The sequence below is a fragment of the Silene latifolia genome, chromosome 7 (genome assembly GCF_048544455.1).
Source record: "Silene latifolia isolate original U9 population chromosome 7, ASM4854445v1, whole genome shotgun sequence".
Classification (NCBI taxonomy): domain Eukaryota; kingdom Viridiplantae; phylum Streptophyta; class Magnoliopsida; order Caryophyllales; family Caryophyllaceae; genus Silene; species Silene latifolia.
This window is the reverse complement of record NC_133532.1, coordinates 69,649,336-69,666,839: the sequence shown is the minus strand read 5'-3', so window position 1 is coordinate 69,666,839 and position 17,504 is coordinate 69,649,336.

Genomic DNA, 17,504 nt, shown 5'->3' with positions numbered 1-17,504 from the left:
ATGAGGTACGAACTCCTACTTTGAAACCCCTTCCCCCAAATTTGAAATATGCTTACCTTGATGAATCAAAGACCAAACCCGTGATTGTTAATGATAGACTTGATGATGACCAATTTGGAAAATTTCTTGATGTGTTGAAACAACATGAGAAGGCTATAGGTTATAGTCTAGATGACCTTAAGGGGATAAGTCCCAACTTTTGCATGCATAGAATTCATCTAGAGGAAGACCATAGACCTACCATTCAACCCCAAAGAAGATTGAACCCCCACATGCAAGAAGTTGTCAAAGGAGAAGTCATGAAATTACTTGATGCGGGAATCATATATCCCATATCGGATTCTTTGTGGGTTAGCCCCGTCCAAGTGGTACCTAAGAAAGGAGGTACTACGGTAGTGACAAATGAAAACAATGAACTAATACCCACAAGAATGATCATCGGTTGGCGTATGTGCATTGAGTATCGGAAATTAAACTCCGCAACAAGAAAGGATCACTTCCCCTTACCATTCATTGACCAAATGCTTGAGAGGTTAGCCTCCAACAAATTCTTTTGTTACCTTGACGGGTATTCGGGATTCTTCCAAATCCCTATACACCCGGATGACCAACATAAGACCACTTTCACATGCCCTTATGGGACTTTTGCATATAGGAGGATGCCTTTTGGTTTATGTAATGCCCCCGCCACTTTCCAAAGATGCATGATGAGTGTCTTCTCCGATTACTTAGAGACCATAATGGAAGTTTTTATGGATGATTTTAGTGTTTATGGAAAGGACTTTGACTCATGTTTGCATAATCTTTCTCTTGTGTTGCAAAAGTGTGAAGATGTTAGTCTTGTTTTAAATTGGGAAAAGTGTCACTTCATGGTCAATGAAGGAATTGTTTTGGGTCATTTGATTTCGGAAAAGGGCATCGAGGTCGATAAAGCTAAAGTTGAGGTGATAGAGAAACTCCCACCTCCCGTGAATGTTAGAGGGGTGAGAAGTTTTCTCGGTCACGCGGGTTTTTATCGTCTTTTCATAAAGGATTTTTCAAAAATAGCAAAACCCCTCACTCAACTTTTGCTTAAAGATGCCCAATTCCAATTCACTGATGAGTGTGTTGAAGCTTTTAATAGAATCAAAGAAGCACTAATCTCGGCACCAATCATCCAACCCCCGAATTTGGAGTTACCTTTCGAGATTATGTGTGACGCTAGCAACTACGCCGTTGGAGCGGTTCTCGGCCAACGGGTAGGGAGAGCTCTTCACGCCATCTATTACATAAGCAAGACCCTCGACCCCTCCCAAGTGAATTATGACACAACCGAAAAGGAGCTTCTTGCCATTGTATATGCTTTGGATAAATTCCGTTCCTACTTGCTTGGATCCAAGGTGATTGTATTTTCGGATCATCGCGCTCTCCGACATCTCTTGATAAAGAAGGAGGCAAAACCAAGATTGTTGAGATGGATTTTGCTTCTTCAAGAATTTGACTTGGAAATAAGAGACAAGAAAGGAGCCGAGAATGTAGTGGCGGATCACTTGTCAAGGATCCGGTTTCATGATGAAAATGGAGAAACCCCGATCAATGACTCATTCCCCGACGATATTTTGATGGCCATTCAAACACAACTTGAAAGGCACATCACCCCATGGTTTGCCGATTATGCCAATTATATTGTTGTAAAGGTACTCCCTCCAAATTTGAACCACAACCAAAGGAAGAGATTCCTATTCGAAGTGAAGAGGTACTTTTGGGATGACCCAAACCTCTACAAGGAATGTAATGATGGGCTCTAACAGAGATGCATCCCTCAATGGGAAATCCAAGGAATCTTGGAAGGATGTCATTCATCATCCTACAGTGGGCACCATGGAGCAAGGAGAACCGTTGCAAAGATTCTCCAATCGGGCTTCTATTGGCCTACAATGTTTCAAGATACAAGAGAATTCATCATTCATTGCGACGCTTGTCAAAGAACGGGAAATATCTCGTGGAGGAACGAAATGCCACAAAGGGGCATTCTAGAGGTGGAGATCTTCGATGTTTGGGGAATCGACTACCAAGGGCTCTTTGTGACATCCAATGGGAATAAGTACATCCTTGTGGCCGTAGATTATGTCTCAAAGTGGGTGGAGGCAATTGCCACCCCAAATGATGATGCAAAAACGGTCACCAAGCTTTTCAAGAAGATAATTTTCCCAAGATTTGGAGTTCCTAGAGCGATCATTAGTGATGGAGGAACGTATTTCCATGAGAAGAAGCTTGCATCCCTTTTGACCAAATATGGTGTCCAACATAGAACCGGTTTGGGATATCATCCTCAAACAAGCGGTCAAGTTGAGATTTCAAATAGAGAGATCAAGCAAATCCTTGAGAAAGTTGTGAACAAGACTCGGAAAGATTGGAGCACAAAGCTTGATGATGCTCTTTGGGCTTATAGGACGGCCTATAAGACTCCCGTAGGAGCCTCCCCTTACAAGCTCGTCTATGGAAAAGCATGTCATTTGCCAATCGAATTGGAGTACAAAGCTTATTGGGCAATCCGAGCACTTAATCTTGATCTCAAATTGAGCGGTCAAAGGAGGATGATTCAAATCCAAGAGTTGGAGGAGTTCCGACTACAATCCTTTGAGAATGCGAAGATTTACAAAGAAAGAACAAAATTGCTTCATGATAAGAGAATTAGACAAAAGGCCTTGCACAAGGGTGTGGACAGCGGGGGCCCACGGGGGCGCTTGGGAGGAAAAGAGAAACAAGCGTTTGCATTTTTGTATGGAGTCGCCACCAATTTTTATGGGAAATTGGAACCGTTCGAATACCTCGCGTCATGTCAAGACACAAAGTAAAGACATGAACACTAAGCAATCGTTACCCTTAGCATTCTATGTCTAGAATGACTCTCGTGGATGCCAATGAACACGGGTGTTCACAGATATCTGGAGTAAGGGGTGAGGGTACGTATTAGGAAGCTCTTTTGATCGAACACCTAATCCCGCCCGCCTCGATAGCGGCATCTACTAATGATTAGGGAAGTTATTCGTACTTGATATATCGTCGGCTATATTCATGCAATGCAACATCCAAGTTTTAATCCTAGCATGTGAGAATTAATACTAAGTCGGTTGACACGTAATTAGTTAGCATACAATTAATGTCGAAGTAGGATTTAATGCTCAATTACATGTGAAAACATACAAATAAATCATACAAACGCGATAAATAATACAACGAAAATTACAATAAAGAAAATTACAATAATTACAATGGATTAGGCGATTTATGTCGAAAATACCTTTAAAACGGATAATTTGAGAAAAAGAATAAAAGAATAAATTACGAACAAATCAGAAGGTGATAATACGGATAATAGTCAATTAATACGTAAGCTAAATAAACTAGGTCAAGGCAAAAACGGAGTTCAGGGACAGAATTCAACCCGGAACAGGCGCAGCAGAGCTGCGTCCTTTGGAATAGGCGCAGCAGTTGTTGCGTCTGTTTCTGACCTGAATTCTGGCTGTGAAGCCGGAATTGCGTGTTGTTAATATTCATTGATGAATTTAATGATCGATTAAATTATTTACTCGGATGAAAGAGATTAGTAGGTTACTTACATATGAATGGGTCGTGAAAACAGTAAAACATGGATGAAACGGAATTAAGATGGATTAATTACAGGAGTGAAAAATATTAACAAACTAAACAAATTAAATCAATTAATTAAGTTAAATACGATGGATTAATGACGAATATGTGATAGATATGACAAATAACAGATGAAAACTATATCAAAGACGAATTCCAGAAACTCAATATTGATGAATTGAATCTCTACAACCCGGAATTGAATTTAATGACAAAAACCCGCAAATATTGATTATAAGGGATTTAAGTCGGATTTGTGATGATTAAAACATATTAAAGATGAATAATAAATATACATGTGGATTATATGCTATCATGATGAAGAATTAACAAACAAACGAAACAAATAAAAGAACTTAGACGAACAATAGAGGACGAACGAAGAAGAAAGGAAGCAGGAACTGCGGCAGCCTCACAAAGAGGCGCAAGCAGAATCAAGCGCTCCTTCGAAGAGGCGCGGCGATTCTTTGCGTCCTTTCTCGACTGCTTATCTACCGGAAATCCGTAAAAAGAGGTTTTAAAGCATGGTTTTAGAAATCGGTTTTAATGGTATTTTCGACATAAACCTTACAATTGATGATGATACAATAAATAAATACAATAAATAAAAGAGAGATTACACCCTCAGACTTACATGTTGACGAAACGAGAAGGACTAAGATATCGATTAGTGATGCTCGACGCGAATGCAAAGAAAGTGCCCTCGTAAGAGGAAAACGATTAGATTAATTAAGTTGATTGATGTGGAGTTGGTCAAATTGGTCGGTCATGCAAACAAGGCTGGTACTCAGAAGGATCCGAGCTTACGTGGTCGAAAGTTCAAGCACGTAGACGCCAAAAAGTAAGAACAAAGTCTAGAATGCAAAGGGAGAAGAGAAGGGCGGACACTCGCGTGAGAAATATGAGGAGCAAAGGCTCCTATTTATACTAATCACGTGGAGGAATTAGGGTTTCGGAGACTCTTTGGAAGTGAATCTCGGAAAGATATAAAAAAAGATACGAGAAATACGCAGAAAAGGGTCTGGGAAGAGGCGCAGCAGCCACTGCGTCTCTTGGAAGAGGCGCAGCACCTGCTGCATCTGTTCCCAAGGGGTTTCCTCCTGCGGAAGAAAGATTTCCGTGTTTGAGTTATGGTAGGACGGAAATAATTCGGTTTTCCTTAATATCTTATGTGAATATTACGGGAAATTGTTTGCCAAAAGATAAAATTTATGAAATATGGAATAGAAATATCCTAACATTCCAAACATTCTCGACTCGGGTTTTAACGGTTATCAGAAAATGAAGACGGTTTTAGGCCCGGACTCCGAATGTACTCTAATTACTGTCAAAACGACCGTATCGGGACGTAGATGACAACTAAGAGGTAGACATTAATATTTGAGCAATCACTTGACGATAATCTTACAAACTGTCACAAATCGTTCCGCGTACCAAACATGCGGCCCAATCATCACCGGGTGGTTTGCGAGAGGTGCAGAAACGAGGTATCTACAAAGGGAGACAAAGTCCTTCTATTCAATTCCCGCTACCGACTCTTTCCGGGAAAATTGAACTCTAGATGGATGGGTCCCTATGTGATAACCGAAGTTGGAAAATATGGAGATTTCGAACTCAAGGCGGAAGATGGAAGCAAGTTCAAGGTAAATGGTCAAAGGTTGAAGCCATACTATGAAGGAGCGTTTGTTGGAGAGGTCGAGGTCACCTACCTCGGACCTCCTCACCCTTGAAAGGACCGTCTAAGGGAGAGTTTGGTGGAGTCCTCCCTAAACCACCACTTGTAAATATACTAACCCTCTAACTTGTATTTATTGTTTTATTGCATTTGTTTTAATAAATAGCATGAACTCTTTTCATGAGCGTAAGTGAGGGAGGGTTACTAATGAATTTTGAATGAAGGAAGGAACGAATTCTCAAGTGTGGGGACGCATCTAAGAGAGGAGAGAAAGTCAAAGGAAGAATTCACAACCCGAACACGTGCGGATTCCCTGGAATCCGGCCGTCTTGCTGGAATCCGGACGTTCTGAGGAGAAACCGTCCGTCCAGCTACGCTGAGAATTTGAAGATTTTTTGGACTGAGGTTAAATCCGAGCGTCCAAGGAGGAAAAACGCCCGTCTTGAAGAATCCGGCCGGATTCGAAGAAAGACGCCCGTCTTTCTACCTGTGCATTTCAAGGAAAATCTCTGTAGAGGAATCCGTCCGTCTTCAAAAGGAGACGCCCGTCTCGGTGAAAAAGAATCCGAGCGTCTCATGCTCGGGGCGCCCGTCTTTGAGGCGTCAAAATTTTGGAATTTCGCTGTGACAGAATCCGGGCGTATTGCCCAGAATCCGCCCGTCCCGAGGAGCACCAATCCGAGCGTCTTCAGCACGAATCCGCTCGTCCTCCCACGCTGTTTTGACCGACTTTTCCTTAATTAAAATACACCCCACCACACATATAGTGACACATCACTACTCCTTCCACTTGCACTATAAAACCCACCTTCTTATGACTCCCATACATATCCAAATCACTCTCTTTACCCACAAAATCAAAAAACCCCAATTTTCTAGGGTTTCCAAAGGCAACACTCAATCAACAAGGAATATCCTTACCCTTTCACAAATCAAAAGAACCCAACAAAAGAATCAAGAATGGCACCAAGGAGATCCTCTTTTAGGAATGCAAGAAGACCAAGGATGATGGGAAGTTCTTCTACCTCCCATCTCAACACATTAAGAAGGGAACATGAAGAGATTGTAGATCTTACAAGGCTTGATGACTTCTCAAATGTGGAATTTCTCAATGATGTGCAAAGATTAGTCTTCCACCGGCTTCTAAGTAAGAATATTCTTCCCACTAAGTTTTTATGTCATGCTACCTTGAGGAAACTTGGGATTTATCACCAAGTGGAAGCTCTCTTTGAGGTTTTCGGTCTTTCAACCCTTTTTCGCATGTATGAACCAACCTATCGGTCCCTTGTGCTTGAATTTTTGAGCTTTTTGAAGATTACAACCTTGAACAAAGTGATATGCATAGAGTTTAGGTTGGAGAATGTTTCTAGGATGATGACCCTTGTAGAATTCGCAAATGTGTTTGGACTTGATATTTCGCCTACCCGAACATCGAAACCCAAAAAGTATAGTGTTGAACCTTTGTGGAGGGCCATGACGGGCCGGGATTTCATTCATACCAAGGAATGTCTTGCTTTTCATATCCAAAACCCGATCTTGAGGCTTACATATCGATTTCTTTCGGGCACTCTACTTGTCCGCCGAGATCCGGCCATCGTGAACCAATTAGACCTTGTGTTTATGGAATCCTACCTCAACATTCAAGGGAGAAATGGGTATCACTTCAATGCACCTCTAGTATTGCTAGAGAAATGGGCAAAGTTTAGAAATAGGGATGATGATGGAATGAAGCACATAGTGAATGGAGGACTCATTACTAGACTTGCAAAGCACTTCAACCCAAGGTTCAATGAGAATAATGAGTACACTCCACTTACGGGAAACACGAGGATTAATGAAGATCTCCTTCTCGTCCATCACCATTGGATAACCCTTGAGGGGGTTGATAAGCGGATAAAGTGGTTGACAAAAGGAAGCGATCCGATTTATCTTCCAATGGCCGACCTACCACGTATCTCCCCAAGAAGAGGAAACTTGTCTCCAATGCCATCCTACCTCATCCCAAGTCAAACAAGGCAAGCACCACCACCACCAAATCCACCACCACAACAACAAGAACAACTCAAAATGATAAGATAAAAGTGCCTCCCTACCCTTTCCCCTATCAACCATATAACCATCCAAACCCCTTCATCCTCCCCCGTGACGACTTTGTCACGGGAATCTTACAAGATCTACACTACCATCAATACGAGACCTCCGTGGACACTTACTATGCACTCTATCCTCCATATCACGAGATGGTTCGAAGAGGACGGATTAGTGAGGAAGGAGCTTTCCCCTCATGGGCTCAAATGGATTTGCTCTTCCCCAACTCGGAGAGAGCTAATGAAGGGGCGAACGGTAGACAAGAGGAGGGGAGTGGCAATTCTTGTGGAGGTGACACGGTGGAGCTTGAGAGTGAGGAAGACGAATTCATGGACCCAAGTTTGAGTGATGCTTCAAAGGAGATTTGGGATAGCGATGTAGAGGGAGATGATGCCGATGTCTAAAAGACTACTTCATCACTAGGTGGAGCGGGCGAGAGGCACCCACCTAAGTTGAAGTGAAGTTTTCTCATCTCTCCTCTTTATCTTTCAAAGTTTCATGAAAAGAAGTTTGTGTCTTGTTACCTTGTATTTTCATTAATTTTGATCATTGTTGGAGTAGTCCTAGCACCATAGAGGACTCACACCTCGGTACCATTGAGGTGTTCTCATTTTATTGTTCCCATTTTCAAAATCCAAAATGACAAATTCGTTTCATGCATTGCATAGTGTGTGCATGAACTACACCCATCCTTGGACATTAGCAATAGTGTCTCACTCGGTTTGGGGAAGTTAATGCATACACAACGGGAGGTAATCTAAATTATCCTCTCCGTCATAACAAAAACCATGCATCATGTAGTGTAGCTTAGTGTAGATTGCATTTATTGTAGAAATCATGCATCATCTTTGCATAATTTCCATCATTTTGGCCATTGAGGACAATGCCCATATTAGTGTAGGGATGGGAATTCTAACATTTAACTCTTATTCAAAAAATCCAAAAAAATCGAAAAAGTTCGAAAATCATAAAAAATTGAAAATTGAAAAATCCAAAAACATGTTTATTTCCTTTTGTAGTCTTGTGTATATATTGTTTTGTATATATTGTGTTTGTTCTATCCTTGTTCACATTGATTGACTACGCCACATCCGAGACATGAGGATAATGAAGACCGCATGGTATGATCTTTCCAATCTCCTCTTTCATCTTTATGTTAATGACTATGTGGCTTTATTTTGATGATGCGGTATAACAATGTGAACTTAGGACTTGCATTTAGTTTATATGTCATATTAGTTGATAGAATCACTTGCATTAGGATGTTTATATTAGTTGCATCATGGCATGTAGTTGCATGTTAGAAATGTTTTGAAAAATGCCTAATTAGGAACTTTGACAAGAGCAACTAAGCCATTACAAATACTTGTTCAACTTAAGACTTTGCCTACTAGAATGGTTGTAAAACACCCTACATAGTGTCATACTAGTGTCTTTTGACCCATGACCCAAGGCCTAGTCAAGGGTTTGCATGTGAGTCACCTATCCAACCCCGTGATGCGATGTGGACTTGGTTAACTTGTCTAGGTGACCTTGATTGACCTTGTGGTAAGGCAACCCAAAAATATTTTCTATCAATAAGCTTGAAGTGCTCATTTCAAGGAATTTTGTCATGTGGAAGTAATTTAATGCCAAGGAAACCTCAAATGTTATGAATTGTTGAATGTTGAGAAATTTAAATTGTTTTGATGGAGGAGTACCACTTCGATGTGCTTTGGAGCGGGATCCATTGAATTGGGCCCCCACACGGTTGTGAATTCGGCCGCCCAGAGACAGAGTGACTATCACCCCGAAAAGCTATTGTCTAGAGGTTAACCAGTTGCCTAATAAGCGATTGGCGAAAGCAAAGGACACTAGCCCGGAAGGGACAAACCCCATCTAAAATTTTTGAAATGTGAAAGTTGAAATGAGGTCAATTTTTAATACTAGTCATATCCACCCGTTGTGTATAAAGATTTGAGCATTTCATTCCCAAAAAGTCTTTTTGTCAAGCCACTTTGTCGAGCTTGGGACGATCCATGACCTTTACTTTTGTAGAGAATTCGAGACTTGTCATGTCATATGCTACTAGCATCATAGGGATCATCATTCCACCACTATCCGATCGCTCTTGACGAAAGCATTTGGAAATTGAGGACGAAAGTAGTCTAGTTTAACACCATTTGGAGGTGATTTAGTGCCATCCTCTTAGCCTTAGTAATTTGTTGAACTAGTATTTGTGAAGGATTACATGCTCTTAAATTTGTTCCTCTTTAGTGCCTCCGCCACTTGATGAGGAAGTGGCTATTCTTTTGTAGCTGCATCCATTATGTGATTTTGTGTGCTTAATGTTTGGATGTGTCGCTATTTTGGCAAGACCCACCTTGCCTTTCAAGAAGGCATCCTACCTCATGGTTGTCTTGTTGTGAGTTGAAGGGGCGGAGTGAGACCCGCTAATTGTCTCATATCGGCTATGTTATTAGGTTAGTTTAAATAATGATCCTAGTCTTTGTCACCTCTTTACTCGGGACGAGCAAAGGTTCGGTTTGGGGATATTTGATGTGACCATAATTAGTGCATATTTAGCCCCCGAATTAGCCTTGTTCCCATGCTTTTTAGTGCATATTTGGGTCATTTATTATCTTTAGTTCTTTGTTTTGCATATTCTTTGAGATTTTGATCCCTTGGTAGGAAAGGAGTAAGAATCTTGCATTTTCATGGCAAAACGAGACTAAATTGATCGAATTCAATGACCAAGCATCAAGGAGAGACAAGATTAGAAGGCCTTTGTACATATGATAGTAGAAGAGCAATGTTGAGAAAGGATCCTTGAGTCCCCAAGGAAATCCCCAAGGAATTTATGAAGAAAAGGAAAGAAAAGAAGAAGAAGTCTTGCTGAGGCACAATCCGTGCGGATTGTCTACAATCCGGTCGTCCTCCACCTGCACAATCCGTGCGGTTTTCCACCAAGACGCTCGGATTCCATCACCACAATCCGCCCGGATTCTCTTGAATCCGCTCGAGTTCCATCGCCAGAATCCGCCCGTCCCGACCCTGATCCGCTCGGATTCCTCTACAGCGCGATTTCCTCTTCTCCAAGCTACAAAGAAAGAAGCCCTTCCTTCGAAAAATACCGGCTCCTCCCTGCTCAATCTAAAAAGTGTAATTACTAGTTTAGCCCTTAGTTAACCCTAATGCATCCCCCTAATTTCCACTATAAATACCCCATTAGTCTAATTAGAAGAGCATGTTCTTCTTATCAACAATTAGAGTAGTTAATATCAATCAAATCTCTCTTTAGTTTTGTAATCAACAATTAATCAAGTTCTAATACAAGTTTTATTTCCTTGTTCATCCTTTATTTTGGGTAATTGAAGATTATTTGGGTTATTATTGGGAGATTGACAACCTCTCAATCAAGCATTCAAGTACTTCTTTTATCTTTGCTTTATTATTGGAATCATTAGTAGGTATAATTCTCTTAATCCCTTTTTAATTATTGTTAATTACTTTCATTTATTCATCATGTTTCACTTTGTTGGTATGATTGACAACCTTGCTAGCATGATCAACATGATAATGAGTGAGTAGTCTCTTAGCTAGGGTTAATGGGTGATTAGGGGAAACCAACATGGGGAATGATTCATGCTTAAATTAATATGCTTTCATGTTTTATTTGCTTGCTTGTTTTGATCTCAACTCATGCACATGTTATATTTGATGAAATGCTAAGCCTATGAATCCTTGCATTTACCACCATCTCCTATCTTTTCAATGAGAGTTGTAAGACATAACCCAACTCGAGTCTCATTAGACCATGCATGTTGTTGAGTAGGGAAGATTAAGTCGACTTGTAGGTGTTGTACAATCTAATCGATTCGGCTCCGGGACCCAAACTTTCCTAGGATTGTAAGATATAACCCAACTCAATCCATCACAACAATAATTGCTTGCTTATAATTTGAGAACATGTTTGTATGATCAATTCCCATGATTCCCCTATGATCCCATGACACCCTAGTGCTCTTTAATCAATTGTTTACACCTCTTTTAATTCATCTTGCTTGTTTATTTTCATTACTATTTTAGTTAGTGACCTTCTACATCAACCCAAATTGTGACACCTCTAAGACACCACTAGTTTCAATAGAAATCTCATTTCAATACCCGTCCCTTGAGATCCGACCTTTACTTGCCTCTTTACTAATTGTAGAGTTGTTTGTGAAGCTATAAATTGTGTTTTGATTCGGACGTGACCCAACGACCACACCTTTAATTGTGAACAGGAAACGGACCGATCAGTACCTATGGTAAGTGGGACAATATTGAGCAAGTCTCAATCGCCCACCGAACCCCATGATGTTGAACGCATGAAGTTGATCCCTTATGCTTCCGATGTTGGATCAATCATGTACGCTATGATATGTACACGTCCTGATGTCTCGTATGCCTTGAGCATGACGAGTAGATATCAAGGAAATCCAGGTGAGAGTCACTGGATAGCCGTCAAGAACATCCATAAGTACTTGAGAAGAACTAAGGATTCTATCTTAGTGTTTGGAGGTGACATCGAGCTCCGTGTTAATGGTTACACGGACTCAAGTTTTCAAACGGATAGAGATGACATGAAATCACAAGCTGGTTTTGTTTTCATGCTCAATGGTGGTGCTGTTAGCTGGAGAAGCTACAAGGAAGTCAGGATCGCGATTCAACAAATGAGGTCGAGTACATTGCGGATCGGAAGCTCGCCAAGGAAGCTGTATGGATCAGGCAATTCACGGAAGGTCTAAGAGTAGTACCTACCGCCAATGATCCCATCACTCTTTATTGTGGTAATAGTGGGACGATCTTCCAAGCCAAAGAGCCAAAGTCTAGTAATAGATCTAGACATGTACTTAGAAAATATCATGTAATTAGAGATTTCATTGAAAGAAAGGAAATTGCGATATGTAAGGTTGGGACGGATGATAACATAGCTGATCCGCTCACCAAGCCTTTATCGCAGGCTAAGTATGATGGACATGTTGCGTCCATGGGACTTAAATGCATGCCAGTTTTATGTTAGATTTTGATATGAAATAAAAGAGTTGTTTTATTTGCTCATATGCATAATCACATTTGTCTTTTAATTTTTCCATTACTTTGTCATATTCAAATGGGTTGTGGAGACAAGATTGAACCCCATTAAAGTGAACTAAATTGACATAGTAATCGCCCATAGTCACTTGTATGAGGTGACGTCTCGAAGTGACTAGAGTGTGATGCGATTGATCGCAAGTTCAAGTGCCATAGAGTCATATGAGAATGACTAGTCGATCACATAGACAGACTGTTAGGAACACTTTGTCGAGCTAATGACCGCTTATAGAGTTCTGGCAAATTTATATAGCCTGGTCGTGGCGAGAGCTACTATAGTATTCTAATGAGTCGATTCTTTTGACTAAAGACTGTTCGCCTAAGGTGGCACAGTTTCAGATTAACTTTGATTTATGTTACTACGACCTTCGTAAATGGGGTCAAATGGGCGTATTTTGGTATATGATGGCTATGGCTAGTCTAAGGGAATAAGTGCGATAGGAATTGTCCACCCCTTGTTAGAGTTAAAACAATATCTCAGGGCCACTCGAGGAGTAATGAACTGAAAATACGTGGCCACGCTCGGAAGGTATCTATGGTAGATAATTCCGGTCAATCAGTTATTCTCCAGATCAAGGAAACCACTCTCGATATGATCACTTGCAAGTACGACCTGAAAGACACCTTGCATTGAGTGGGAGATAGTAATTGGACAAGAGAATTGGTGACGCACACTTGTCGAGGACAAGTGGGAGATTGTTGGAATAAGTGTCCTCCGACAATAATGCGATCACAACTACTGATCATAATGATCACATGGTCAAATCTAATTTTTAAGAATACATGTGGGATGTAATATTTTACAGTCAACTGGTCCACACATATCGGTAATCATTGGCTGACTAGAGTTTGACATTACTGTCGTGCGACGGTGGTGATCAGTTGATCCCCTTAGGTCATACCTATAGAGAAATACTCTTAATTGATTATTTAATTAATCGTATGCCGATACGAGTTAATTAAATTGCTTAAAATTGACGGATGATTTTGTGAGTAAAGTTGACGTGTCTCATTGTAATTCGATTAAATTAGATACGGTCTAAGTAATCGAATTGTTTTATTACTTGGATAAAATTATTGTTTACGAAACAATTGAAATTGAAATTGAATGAATAATTTATTATAAATACAAGACGTTGTGATTTATAATTGATAAACCGTTTTGGTACAAGTAATTACGAATTACTAGTCGATTTTGTATATGACATATTTTATGAGTATGTTGATTTTTAATATGTTAAAAATACATTACAATTTCACATATCAAATAACATGTCACATATGTCACAATTGACAAATGACAAAAATAAAATGGACCTTCCATTTTATATTAAGTGTACCGAAATGGGGAGGGTTAGGGTCTTTAAATTGTGTTAATTATTTTTAAGTGGAAAACACAATGATAAGACCTTGCTTGTAGCCTTGCATGCCAATTTTTCTTGGGTAGAAAAACAAGCTCATGCATTGGGCACCCTTCCCCCATCACCACCGTTTTTCCAAGAGAAAAGATAGAGTTTTTCCTCCATCAATTATTCACAACTTCAACTCATATTTTCTAGTGTAAGAAAATGAATTCTCTCTATAATTTGTGAAAACTTAGAGAAACAAAAACCTCAAAAAATCACTCCTCTCTTGAATGAAATATTCAAGAGAACAAATTAATATTTTTTGTGTCAAATTTTAAGTAAAACTTATATTATTACTAGTTCATAATTATATAAGTTATTAAGGGATTTCCTTGGGTATATGCTTTTGGGAGAGGTTCTATTTTGAACCGTGTTCATCCATAATAAGGAAGCTCAAGAACTAACAAGAAGGAGATCTTGTGGGTGCCCTAATATCCGAAACATATAAGTAAGATTGACGATTTCTTCTCTTATCTTGTTTTAGTTTGCATGCATAAGATCTTCCATTTATTTTATGACTAAATAAATTATTTCATATATGAATATGTAAATTTATGAGATTAATGAATTATAACATTAGTGTACTACTCGGATATGAAAAATGATTTCATAAATGATTTATTAACTTCATTTGCATTAAAATAACACTATTTAGAGTTAAAACCGTCTTCGGACCCAAAACCGACTCAGAAACCCGCAACTCGAGTCAACCCAAATCTCAAATGTCGAAAATAATTCCATGAATGTCTTTATCATGTCATTTCCATTAAAATGACCCTAATTAGTGTCAAAACCGACACCGGGCCAAAAACCGACTCGAAATTCAAATCCCGACTCACACGGGTCAAACCCGAGTCAAGCACACAAATTACCTACCCCAAGTAACACCCAAAATCATATTATTAGGTGCCCATATTGTTACACGATATCTTATTAGATTACCACAAATCAAACCAACCAAATAATAGATAAAGCAAAGGCCACGTCCAAATTGAAAGGGACAGTACACCCCTTTCAATCACTAGGTAGCTCGCGCCTCTTTGGGCTGTCTTCTTAGCCTCTAAGCAAACTCAACCGACCTAGCATCCCACATTTCTCTATAAATACCCACCATCACACACCATAATATTTACGCGAGCGACCGCCCCCTCACATCTCTCTTAAACTTCTATACTCGACTTCCTATGTCACAAAATCGACATGTGTTTTCGACCTACCGATCGAAAACATAAGCCTTACACATTTTGTTTGGTACCGTCGCCATGCATTCGACCGACCCATTTGACCAACTAAATTCATAAATCAACATGTTTTAATTAACATATTTTCAAAACAAAATACTTTTTTAAGGCACTCTTTTAAACTTCTTTGATCGCGAGTAATCACAACGAGAAAACCGTCTCTAAAGTCGTCTACCTCGCAAACATCAATACACGTAAGTTTGAGGGTGTAAACAACTCATTTATTTCATGTCTTTAGTGTTTTTATGAGTTTATATGCATAACACGATTCAAATATAGGATAGACGAGCCAAAACCGGATTTTCGGCCTGAGACAGGGGCTGCTTGTATAGCAACATGGCTCGCGCCTCAATGCCCTCTCAGGTCTTAATCCAGCCGTGTTTGTTCTCGTCTTTTCTCTTTATTTCATTTCTTATTTGCAATCGGTTTTTACCATTTCAAATGTTTCAAATCATTTTTATGACAAACTTTTTAGCCATAAATCATAATCACCCTTGGTTCCATATACCAAGATGGTTTAATCCGTGACTCGGTGATATTAATTGGTTAATTACATTTTAAAGGAAATTTTTTTCTTTTATTTACCATCTTAATTCATTTTTATGATAAACATTTTTTGACCATTACAAAAATCATCCTTGGTTCTTTATACCATGACGGTTTAATCCGTGACTCGATGATATTATTGGTTAATTACAAATTAAAGGGTATTTTAATCCCCTTTTATTTTACTTAGCATCTTTCTCATTTATTTACATTTGCAAACATATTAGTCATAATTCATAATCATCCTTGGTTCTTTATACCATGTCGGTTTAATCCGAGTACGATGACAAACTTGACTAATTAGAAATAATTGAACTTAACATAATTAGTTCAAATCAAACATTTTCCTTTTACACATTTTATTATGCTTTTCAAACTTGCAAATCCGATAACGAATATTACTAACATAATACTTCCTCCATTCTTATATGATGTACCCATTTTATTAAAATACTCCACTCATATATTCAACAAATGGGTACATCATATAAAAATGGAGGAAGTAGTAATTATTCCGAGTCATGCAAATCATACTTACAAATCATTAATCACAAAAAACGGTTTTAAACAACCTTTTTTTTTAACAACCAAGAGACGCCCCTTGGGTCGTCATCTGACTCGCGCCCCAAGAGGCCGTCTGTTTTCATATTTTAAAACCGGGACAGGCCTTGTTCCCTCGCCAACAGGCTCGCGCTTTAATGGGGCTGCCTGGCACTGTTCTGTTTCGCTTTTAGCACCTGTCTAGGACGATCCCGATTACGGTTAATCTGAATACGTGACGGATCAGATTGACGAGATTTCATTTTATACTTTATCCTTTAAACACACCTTTTTAAATAAATGGATCATGTTAAGCATCATAATCCGAATTTGGTAAATGGATGTTTAATTTCCGTTTCACATGCAAATCAATCTAAATCCAACTTTGACATCAATTTCATGCTATGTGGATAAATAAACCGACTTAGTAAACTTTCACATGTTAGGTTAAACTTTTGGATGTGCATTCATGCATTTAAACCGTTTTATCAACTTTTGCACTTAAACAACCGCGATCGATCAGTAGAGGCCGCTAACGCGGGCGGGATTGGGTGTCCGATTAAAGGGCTTCCCAATAAGTACCCTCACCCCTTACTCAGAACCTTTGGATAGTGGATGGCCTTATCCAGGGCGCACGAGAGTCATTTTAAGCATAGAATGTTAAAAGGGGGACGATTTCTTATCTTTAGTACCTATGTCAAACACCGCTTTTTGCCTTGATTGACCTAGGTATAAAGTGGATTCGAACGGGTTCCAAGCATCCCACAAATGCTCGGTGGCGACTCCGAACATCTCAAACATCGTTTCGAGACATTTGTCGAGACGAAAGCGACCGATCTAAAGCGATCCGGTCGAAAGCATTTCTACGCCTCCAAACGTGGCTTTCCGACCGCTATACGTCCACAGATTGGCTTTGCGTGTAGGTGACCTACGTCCACGGATCGGCGGCGGCCCATGTACGCGTAACGCGTGGCCCATGTCCACAAATAATAATAATAATAATAATAATAATAATAATAATAATAATAATAATAATAATAATAATAATAATAATAATAATAATAATAATAATAATAATAATAATAATAATAATAATAATAATAATAATAATAATAATAATAATAATAATAATAATAATAATAATAATAGTAATAATAATTGTAATAATATATTATATGGTTTCCTAATACCTTTCTATGTGATCCACCCTACTACTATAAATAGAAGACATAGGCCTTATATTGACCGTATTCACTCATA